Here is an 11,460-nt window from a genome sequence, read left to right as displayed (position 1 = left end):
AATAAATATATTGATTTTGTATATATGAAGATTAACTACATACATTGTAGTTAGATCATCACCAAGAGGCTTTTAAACATCATCCATCTGGAATATCAGAGAAGCAACACCAAGACAGAGAACCCCTGGAAGATTACCTACACTGCATGGGCGTCCCCAATCATGCAGGTATCAGCACACTATACATGTACAGGTACCCCAGTTTTGGCATCTGTCTTAGTCATGTTTCTCTGGTCTTATATAGTGAATAACACTATATATGTTGTCTCTGTCCAAATATACACTGCGTGCAGAATTATTAGGCAAGTTGTTTTTTGGATCACATGATACTTTTTATACATATTGTCCTACTCTATGCTGTTCAGGCTTGAGAGCCAACTACCAATTAAGTAAATCAGGTGATGTGCATCTCTGTAATGAGGAGGGGTGTTCTCTAATTACATCAGAACCCTATATAAGGTGTGCTTAATTATTAGGCAACTTTCTTTCATTTTGCAAAATGGGTCAGAAGAGAGATTTGACGGGATCTGAAAAGTCCAAAATTGTGAGATGTCTTGCAGAGGGATGCAGCAGTGTTGAAATTGCCAAATCTTTGACGCATGATCACTGAACAATCAAGCGTTGCATGGCAACTAGCCAACAGGGTCGCAAGAAGCATGTTGGGCAAAAAAGGCGCAAAATAACTGCCCATGAATTGAGGAAAATCAAGCGTGAAGCTGCCAAGATGCCAATTACCACCAGTTGTGCCATATTTCAGAGCTGCAACGTTACTAGAGTATCAAAATGCACAAGGTGTGCGATACTCAGGGACATGGCCAAGGTAAGGAAGGCTGAAAAACGACCACCTTTGAACAAGAAACATAAGATAATACGTCAAGACTGGGCCAAGAAATATCTTAAGACTGACTTTTCAAAGGTTTTATGGACTGATGAAATGATTGTGACTCTTTATGGGCCAGATGGCTGGGCCAGAGGCTTGATCGGTAAAGGGCAGAGAGCTCCACTCCGACTCATACACCAGCAAGGTGGTGGTGGGGTACTGGTATGGGCTGGTAGCATCAAAGATGAACATGTGGGACCTTTTAGGGTTGAGGATGGAGTGAAGCTCAACTCCCAGACCTACTGCCAGTTTCTGGAAGACAACTTCTTCAACCAGTGGTACAGAAAGAAGTCGGTATCATTCAAGAAAAACATGATTTTCATGCAGGACAATGCTCCATCACATGCCTCCTACTACTCCACAGCGTGGCTGGCCAATAAAGGTCTCAAAGAAGAAAAAATAATGACATGGCCCCCTTGTTCACCTGATCTGAACCCCATAGAGAACCTGTGGTCCCTCATAAAATGTGAGATCTACAGGGAGGGAAAACAGTCCACCTCTCGGAACAGTGTCTGGAGGCTGTGGTGGCTGCTGCACGCAATGTTGGTCGTAAACAGATCAAGCAACTGACAAAGTCTATGGATGGAGGCTGCCGAGTGTCATCATAAAGAAAGGGGACTATATTGGTCACTAATGTTTTTGGGTTTTGTTTTTGCATGTCAGAAATGTTTGCTTCTAAACTTTGTGCAATTATATCCGTTAACCTGGTGAAAATAAACAAGTGAGATGGGAATATATTTGGTTTTTATTAAGTTGCCTAATAATTCTGCACAGTAATAGTTACCTGCACAAACAGATATCCTCCTAAGATTGCCAAATCTAAAAAAAACCCCACTTCAACTTCCAAAAATATTAAGCTTTGATATTTCTGAGTCGTTTTGGGTTGATGGAGAACATAGTTGTTGATCAATAATAAAAATAATCCTCTAAAATACAACTTGCCTAATAATTCTGCACGCAGTGTATATGGACCTAACTGTATATATGTCAGTGAGACACATATATATATTTATTTAAAACAGAGCTAGATAGCAGAAAAGTCAGTAATTCAATTGCCGGTTTTGCTATCTCCTTATCAAACTCGACAGGATATGAGACATGGTTTACATACAATAAACCAGTTCATATCCCTTATATTTTTACATATTCCTCACTAATAATGTTAGTAGTGTGTGTGTGTGTGCAAAATTTCGGAGCTCTAGGTGTTAAAATAAAGGGTTAAATCACGGAAAAAACTGGCGTGGGCTCCCGCGCAATTTTCTCTGCCAAAGTGGGAAAGCCAGTGACTGAGGGCAGATATTAATAGCCTACAGAGGGACCATGGTTATTGCCCCCCTCGGCTAAAAACATCTGCCCCCAGCCACCCCCAAAAAGGCACATCTGTAAGATGCACCTATTCTGGCACTTAGCCACTCTCTTCCCGCTCCCCTGTAGCGGTGGGATATGGGGTAATAAAGGGTTAATGTCACCCTGCTAATGACAGTCAATTGAGGTGCAAGACCAGGTGACCGGAGGGTCACATCCTGGCTTCTCCGAACATCGCAATGGAGCCAGGTGGGTCCCAATCCTGACTTTCCCAGACGTATCCATGGGGCTTAGGTGACCGCTGAGTGCAAATCCTGATCTCCCCAAACGTATTCATGGGTTAATTGATGTTCAATGGAGCAGATCTTTATTTTTTCAGCCAGGGCCATGGTTCCCTACTCTGGCATCCTGTAGAATGGGAAATCTGTGTCTCTGATGATGGAGCCATGATCTGGCAGCCAGGGCTGCCACTAGAAATTTTGGGGCCCCATACTGGCAAAATTTTCGGGGCCCCCTTGAAACTCCGCCCAGGCTCCACCCCAGCCCCGCCTCCAGGCTCCACCCCACGAACTGTCCACAGTCCCACCACTCTCTCTTGGAAAATCTCCACTTCTCACCTATCACACATTAACAGTTCCCATCACCAGATCACACATATAGCCGGCAGCTTTTGTTTTGGCCAAAAGATTTTTTAAGCCGCCACCACAACAAGGTAGACACTTTTGGCCGGGCCCTACTCTACTGTAACCTACTAAATATTTGTTAAAATATTCAATACAATTTAGGTATATTTTTATTTATTTTTCAATTTTTAAAATGACCTATAATACTACATACAAGGAACAAATACCACAACACTATGACCAGATGACATATTACCACCACAGTGATCGAATAATATAAAATACAAGGAACAAATACCGCTACACCATGACCAGACCACATATTACCTCCACATCATGACCAGACCACATATTACCAACAATGACTGAATACTACAATACTGATCAGTAATACAAAAAAAACCCACAATACTATCACCATCAGTGCCATTATGCACAGGAGATCTGTAATTAGTAAGCAGTGTCTGTGTACAGGTAATACAGTGATCACTGGTGACATTACACACAGGAGCTCTGTATATAATGTATAGATAATACAGTGATCACTGGTGACATTGTACACAGGACCTCTGTATATAGTATACAGTGTATAGTGTAAGTGTATAGGTAACACTGACTCACCAGTGACGTCTCTAGGTGAAGTCCTTCATCTTTCATCCAGCACAGACCGCCATCACTTTATCCAGCCAGGACTCGTCTCTGCAGGAAATAAAACAGTTATCTCGAGTTCCGCTTGTAGAACACATTACTTAATTTTCCCAACTTCTACATTACACCACATGAAGAAGGCAACATAGTATCACTCTACACAGTAAGGCTAGGTTCACATTGCGTCAAGTACATGGCGTCAAACGGATGCGTTAAACGCATGTACAGAAACGGAGCAAAAATATGTGAAATTCGTCGTCACGGTAACGCTAGCGTTAACGCATGTGATCGCGTTTTTTCATTTTGATGTCCGTTTACGAAGTATCCGTTTGTCTGCGTTTGTCACTGTCAATAAAGTTGTTCTTTTTTTTTTGTTGGTAAATATTGGATAGAATATTTCTATTTTATATTTACCACTGGCAGTTGTGGCGACGACAGACGGCTAGGGACCTTTTTTCTTTTTTTGTCCTCCTTGTGCCACAACCTATTGTGTATGTAAAATGTAAAAAAAAATATTTTAACATTAAATAATGTTAACATTCATTCTACGGCAAAACACTCTGTCACGTGCAGGAGACTTTGTGTGAGTGGGATATTTTAATGGCCGAAGTCACATTTCCTGTCACATGACCACATGTGACCACCTTCAAAAGCTATTAAAACGTGTGGTTCTATTTGGAAATTTTTCATGATTTGCGTCTGACTGCGTTTGCCATAGCCTTCTATGGCAGAATGAACGCTTCCGTTAGTAGTGCGTTAGCTTGGCCGGACCCGAAAACGCTGCAAGCCGCGTTGAAGGTCCGTCAGAAAAAAAACGTTATGTGACAAACGCATACCAATTTAGGGATGCGTCACGATGCGTCAGACAATGCAAGTCTATGGGCGCGTTAGTATGTGCGTTACATTGCGTTTTTACTACTTAAAAACGAGTCCGTTAGACGGACACACCTAGCGCAATGTGAACCCAGCCTAACAGGACCGCCCCCCCATTTAAAACAGTATACTCAAAAAATAAAATAAATACATCACTGCAATAATAATATCCCTTAATTAGCCCCTATGGTAATATTCGCCATCCTGGCCACCGTGTGTCTCATTTCAGGCTCCAGCCATATGTTCTCTCATCCTGCCCTCATGAGTATCCATTCTACCCCATATGATCTCCCCATCCTGCCCCATCTGTCTCCATCGTATCCATCCTGCCCCATCTGTTTCCAATCCTGCACCATCTCTGTCCAGCACTCTGCCCCATCTCTGTCCAGCACTCTGCCCCATCTCTGTCCAGCACTCTGCCCCATCTCTGTCCAGCACTCTGCCCCATCTCTGTCCAGCACTCTGCCCCATCTCTGTCCAGCACTCTGCCCAGCACTCTGCCCCATCTCTGTCCAGCACTCTGCCCCATCTCTGTCCAGCACTCTGCCCCATCTCTGTCCAGCACTCTCCCCAGCACTCTGCCCCATCTCTGTCCAGCACTCTGCCCCATCTCTGTCCAGCACTCTGCCCCATCTCTGTCCAGCACTCTGCCCCATCTCTGTCCAGCACTCTGCCCCCCATGTGTCCAGCTTTCTGCCCCCCATGTGTCCAGCTTTCTGCCCCCCCCCGTGTCCAGCTTTCTGCCCCGCCCCCCCCCCTGTCCAGCTTTCTGCCCCCCCCGTGTCCAGCTTTCTGCCCCCCCGTGTCCAGCTTTCTGCCCCCCCCGTGTCCAGCTTTCTGCCCCCCCCCGTGTCCAGCTTTACTGCCCCCTCTGTGTCCAGCTTTACTGCCCCCTCTGTGTCCAGCTTTACTGCCCCCTCTGTGTCCAGATTTACTGCCCCCTCTGTGTCCAGATTTACTGCCCCCTCTGTGTCCAGATTTACTGCCCCCTCTGTGTCCAGATTTACTGCCCCGTGTCCAGCTTTACTGCCCCCTGTGTCCAGCTTTACTGCCCCCTCTGTGTCCAGCCTTCTGCCCCCCCTGTGTCCAGCTTTACTGCCCCCCTGTGTCCAGCCTTCTGCCCCCCGTGTCCAGCTTTACTGCCCTTCTGTGTCCAGCGGCCTTCTGCCCCCCCCCCCGTGTACAGCTTTACTGCCCCCCTGTGTCCAGCGGCCTTCTGCCCCTTCTGTGTCCAGCTGCCTTCTGCCCCCTCTGTGTCCAGCTGCCTTCTGCCCCCGTGTCCAGCTGCCTTCTGCCCCCTCTGTGTCCAGCTGCCTTCTGCCCCCTCTGTGTCCAGCTGCCTTCTGCCCCCCTGTGTCCAGCTGCCTTCTGCCCCCTCTGTGTCCAGCTGCCTTCTGCCCCCCTGTGTCCAGCTGCCTTCTGCCCCCTCTGTGTCCAGCTGCCTTCTGCCCCCTCTGTGTCCAGCTGCCTTCTGCCCCCGTGTCCAGCTGCCTTCTGCCCCCTCTGTGTCCAGCTGCCTTCTGCCCCCCTGTGTCCAGCTGCCTTCTGCCCCCTCTGTGTCCAGCTTTACTGCCCCCCCGTGTCCAGCGGCCTTCTGCCCCCGTGTCCAGCTGCCTTGTGCCCCCTCTGTGTCCAGCTGCCTTCTGCCCCCTCTGTGTCCAGCTTTACTGCCCCCCTGTGTCCAGCGGCCTTCTGCCCCCCTGTGTCCAGAGGCCTTCTGCCCCCCTGTCCAGCGGCCTTCTGCCCCCGTGTCCAGCTGCCTTCTGCCCCCTCTGTGTCCAGCTGCCTTCTGCCCCCCTGTGTCCAGCTGCCTTCTGCCCCCTCTGTGTCCAGCTGCCTTCTGCCCCCGTGTCCAGCTTTACTGCCCCCCTGTGTCCAGCTGCCTTCTGCCCCCTCTGTGTCCAGCTGCCTTCTGCCCCCCTGTGTCCAGCTGCCTTCTGCCCCCCTGTGTCCAGCTGCCTTCTGCCCCCTCTGTGTCCAGCTGCCTTCTGCCCCCCTGTGTCCAGCTTTACTGCCCCCCTGTGTCCAGCTGCCTTCTGCCCCCTCTGTGTCCAGCTGCCTTCTGCCCCCCTGTGTCCAGCTGCCTTCTGCCCCCCTGTGTCCAGCTGCCTTCTGCCCCCTCTGTGTCCAGCTGCCTTCTGCCCCCCTGTGTCCAGCTTTACTGCCCCCCTGTGTCCAGCTGCCTTCTGCCCCCTCTGTGTCCAGCTGCCTTCTGCCCCCGTGTCCAGCTTTACTGCCCCCCTGTGTCCAGCTGCCTTCTGCCCCCTCTGTGTCCAGCTGCCTTCTGCCCCCCTGTGTCCAGCTGCCTTCTGCCCCCCTGTGTCCAGCTGCCTTCTGCCCCCTCTGTGTCCAGCTGCCTTCTGCCCCCCTGTGTCCAGCTTTACTGCCCCCCTGTGTCCAGCTGCCTTCTGCCCCCTCTGTGTCCAGCTGCCTTCTGCCCCCCTGTGTCCAGCTGCCTTCTGCCCCCCTGTGTCCAGCTGCCTTCTGCCCCCTCTGTGTCCAGCTGCCTTCTGCCCCCCTGTGTCCAGCTTTACTGCCCCCCTGTGTCCAGCTGCCTTCTGCCCCCTCTGTGTCCAGCTGCCTTCTGCCCCCCTGTGTCCAGCTGCCTTCTGCCCCCCTGTGTCCAGCTGCCTTCTGCCCCCTCTGTGTCCAGCTGCCTTCTGCCCCCCTGTGTCCAGCTGCCTTCTGCCCCCTGTGTCCAGCTGCCTTCTGCCCCCCTGTGTCCAGCTGCCTTCTGCCCCCTCTGTGTCCAGCTGCCTTCTGCCCCCCTGTGTCCAGCTTTACTGCCCCCCTGTGTCCAGCTGCCTTCTGCCCCCTCTGTGTCCAGCTGCCTTCTGCCCCCCTGTGTCCAGCTGCCTTCTGCCCCCGTGTCCAGCTGCCTTCTGCCCCCGTGTCCAGCTTTACTGCCCCCCTGTGTCCAGCTGCCTTCTGCCCCCTCTGTTTCCAGCTGCCTTCTGCCCCTCTGTGTCCAGCTGCCTTCTGCCCCCTCTGTGTCCAGCTGCCTTCTGCCCCCCTGTGTCCAGCTTTACTGCCCCCCTGTGTCCAGCTGCCTTCTGCCCCGTGTCCAGCTGCCTTCTGCCCCCGTGTCCAGCTGCCTTCTGCCCCCGTGTCCAGCTGCCTTCTGCCCCCCTGTGTCCAGCTTTACTGCCCCCCTGTGTCCAGCTGCCTTCTGCCCCCTCTGTGTCCAGCTGCCTTCTGCCCCCTCTGTGTCCAGCTGCCTTCTGCCCCCTCTGTGTCCAGCTTTACTGCCCCCCTGTGTCCAGCTGCCTTCTGCCCCCTCTGTGTCCAGCTGCCTTCTGCCCCCCTGTGTCCAGCTGCCTTCTGCCCCCTCTGTGTCCAGCTGCCTTCTGCCCCTTCTGTGTCCAGCTTTACTTCCCCCCTGTGTCCAGCTGCCTTCTGCCCCCCTGTGTCCAGCTTTACTGCCCCCCTGTGTCCAGCTGCCTTCTGCCCCCTCTGTGTCCAGCTGCCTTCTGCCCCCTCTGTGTCCAGCTGCCTTCTGCCCCCTCTGTGTCCAGCTTTACTGCCCCCCTGTGTCCAGCTGCCTTCTGCCCCCTCTGTGTCCAGCTGCCTTCTGCCCCCCTGTGTCCAGCTGCCTTCTGCCCCCTCTGTGTCCAGCTTTACTTCCGCCCCCCTGTGTCCAGCTGCCTTCTGCCCCCTCTGTGTCCAGCTTTACTTCCCCCCTGTGTCCAGCTGCCTTCTGCCCCCTCTGTGTCCAGCCTTCTGCCCAAACCCCCCCCCCATCGCCGTTCTCCGTTCTCCGTTCTCCGTTCTCCGTTCTCCGCTCTTAATAGAAAAAAAAAAAGTTCTACTTACCTGCCGCGCTCCTGATCTCTCCACGCAGCTGCACTGTGCACTCGCCGGCGACTGACAATGACGTCAGACGCCGGCGACCTGCACGCTGCGGCTGGCGGCTGTTAACTATTGACGTGCGGGCGCGGGCCCGCATGTCAATAGCGTACAGCTGCAGCGCCGGCCGCCGCTAAGGGCCCGGTTCAGCCTGCGGCTGCCGGTAGGGGCCCGGTGAGCAGGTAAGAGGGGGCCCGATGCGGGCCCCCTCTGCTCACCGGGCCCCTTACGCCAGTCACGGCTGTAATGCCCTGATGGCGGCCCTGCTGGCAGCTATCTTGCAGAGTGTTCCTGACTGTGGTTTTGTAAAGAGTCTCTGGTTCTTTCGATATCTGGATCTCTTGGATGTCTTGAATGTTTGGATAACCTGTTGCAGAGGCATACTCATGCATATATAGTTCACAACTGTTCTTCAAGCCATCATTCCCAGATCAAGGGGAAGGTGTGATGAGATTAACTCACATTTTGTGATTATTTATAGTTTATCCTTCAATGTTTGCAAGTCAACAACCTGCACACCCTGGTATAAGGCTGGGTTCCCATTGCGTTATGGGAACGCGCTTAACGGACAGCGTTGCACGGCGAAATTAACGCCGTGCAACGCGTCCGTTAGCGCGCCCATTCACGGCAATGGGAACGCGCAGCCATGTTCGGCACGTGCTAGCGACGCGCCGGTGTTTCCTGGCGCGCCGCAGACGCTGCTCGCAGCGTCCGAGGCGCGCCCGCGGTCCGTTCCCCGCTCTCGCAGATCGGGGATCTGCGAGAGCGGGGACGTTACCACGACCCCAGGACGCGGCCCCATTAAAAACATTGCGTTAGCGCAACCCGCTAGCGCTAGCGCTAAACGGGTTGCACTAACGCAATGTGACCCTAGCCTAATGTGTAATCAACATATCAGCAAACATCATTGGTCAGTGACCTTGCATCCCTGTTTTGCAAAGATAATAGTACAATAAATTTTAGGAGCTGATGTAAGGGGTAAATAACAACCATTCATCAATTCACAAATATCAATTCAACCTACAAGAAGAGTCAATATAAAGATAACAGTCTATGCCTCCTGGCGTACTGAAAAGAGATGTCTGGATAATTAAGATTAAACGCTGTGTTGCCACACCCATCAATATATTTCAATAGACTGGACTTTTTCAGATTTAGTGAAAACCAAATATTTTTTTAAATATTCCTTTATTTTTATTATTTTTATTGGGGGAAAGAGGGTGAAATACATTTTTATATTTTTTATTGTATTTTTTTAAACTTTTTTTTTATTTTACTTGATTTTTTAGTCTATTCAAGGAACTTCAACCTGTAATCGTCTGGTCACCTATACTATACACTGTAATACCATACTATTGCAGCAGGTACGGACTGGGGGTGATATTCAGCCCTGGCACTTGAAATTACACAGGCCCATGCTGCCCCGTCCCCAAGCACCAGATGGGATATATTACTAATAATGCCCTGGCTGGAGGAAAGCCAGATTTACTACCATACCAGACCAATATTTCTAAGGATACCTGTGGCCTGCTGGGGTAAGTGATGGAGTCAGCGACTTTGTGCTCCGTCACAACTCTCAACAGTATGGGTGTCTTGAGAATACCGATTCTGTTAACAATGTCAACAAGCAGCCCACGACCAGACAGGCCCTTCTGGCATTTGCCTGAATAGCCAGATGGCCAGTCCAGCCCTGTATTGCAGTATATAGTGTAAATTGTGGCCTCTTTAAAGCTCAGCATATAGAAGAGCTTTAGAGAAGGGCAAAAAGGGCAGCAATGGTGTCTTTCAACCCCCGGCTGTCATAATATCTCATCACTACCTCGCTATCGCATCTCCGAGGCCAACTGGAAGCAGTGGGCGAGCTCAGCGTGTGATAAACGGGTTAAAGGCGTTTTTAAGAAAGTTGTGTCCCCATGCAGTTTTTTTGTAAAAAAACAACAACAAAGCAACATGTGCTTTACCCACCCTCCAGATCTGAGTCTCTGTTGCTCCTCCCAGTGTCTGTTACTATCTGCAGCACTAATTTCACGTCACAGTTCTGCAGCCAGTAATGAATTCAGTGGCTCCTACCATCTAAATGGGCAGTCACTGAACTCACTGATTTGCAGGCACCACAGTGTATAATGAAGGGGCAGGGACTGCTAAGGGGTTAAACAAAGGTCTGGGATGATTGTAATGTTTTCATTTTGAGGATGCAGGTCAAGGATTGGTTTAGAAAGGTAGTGTTCCCGCTTCTGCACAGGGGGAATCTCGAGCCATCTCCGCTGCGGTCTCCCATTCTTATCCAGCCGCAGTGGAGTCTGCTCAGCAGGGACGTCGGTCCCAGCGTCTTGCTCAGTCTCACTCTGTACAGAGAGTTACTGCTGCTTCTTCAGCTTCTGCCATTAAAGCCAGTGCTGGTCAGCAGCGAGCGGACTTCTCTGGGACTAAGTCCTTGTCTGCACACACTGAGCATGCCCAGGGCAAGATCTCCCTTTGGAGATCGAGGGTCATGTGCTCAGGCTCTGCAGCACATTCCATTGGTCCTCTTGGCAGGTCTTGGAAGGGCAAAGTTTCTGTGGCCACTTCCTGTGCTGCAACTATATAAACTGCGCATGACCGCACGGCCATGCGCTAGTGTACAATTGTTAATGTGTGTATGTTGTGAGTGAAAGTCGCTCTTTAAATAACCCTCCCTATTGAATGTCTGTTCGCGGAAGGTGTATGTTTGCTATCTAGCGCCCGACTTATCCTACAGCACGAATCACACATTACAGCGTCCAGTTGCTGTGACCGCCAGTACGGCGCCGTGCACTTCCTCTGTGCTTTCCTTACCCAAGCCTGGGTGGTTAGTGGCGTTCGTCAGTGCGGCACCGCATGCACTCTTGTGCCTTAATATTATTATTTAGTTTCCTTACACACCCAGTTGCGGTGTTGTGCCAGCAAGTGTCTAATCGGACTTCAATCCTAGTTGGGGTTGAGTTCGCTGACTACTTGCTCGCGCTCTATGTGCGGTACCGCGGTCCTGTGACGCAACAGGATCGCTTCCTTCACGCTGGGTGAAGTTTAACCCACGTGTGTATACTTATGAGTACCGCCATATAGTCCGTCATTACTTGGCAGCAGGTTCCATCTCTGCACAGTGGACCCCGGGTTGCGAACGCACCATACTCTATCTGTCTTATTATTTGGTGCGTTCCGCTAGCCCTAACATTACACTAGCGCCAGGGTCTGGCTAGTAATGACGGACAAACAGCAATCCTTGCAGTATATCCAGCAGCTGGAGGGTAGGTTGGCGGCTCTTGA

The sequence above is a fragment of the Ranitomeya imitator genome, chromosome 7, assembly GCF_032444005.1.
Source record: "Ranitomeya imitator isolate aRanImi1 chromosome 7, aRanImi1.pri, whole genome shotgun sequence".
NCBI lineage: Eukaryota > Metazoa > Chordata > Amphibia > Anura > Dendrobatidae > Ranitomeya > Ranitomeya imitator.
Note: the sequence above shows the minus strand (reverse complement) of the source record.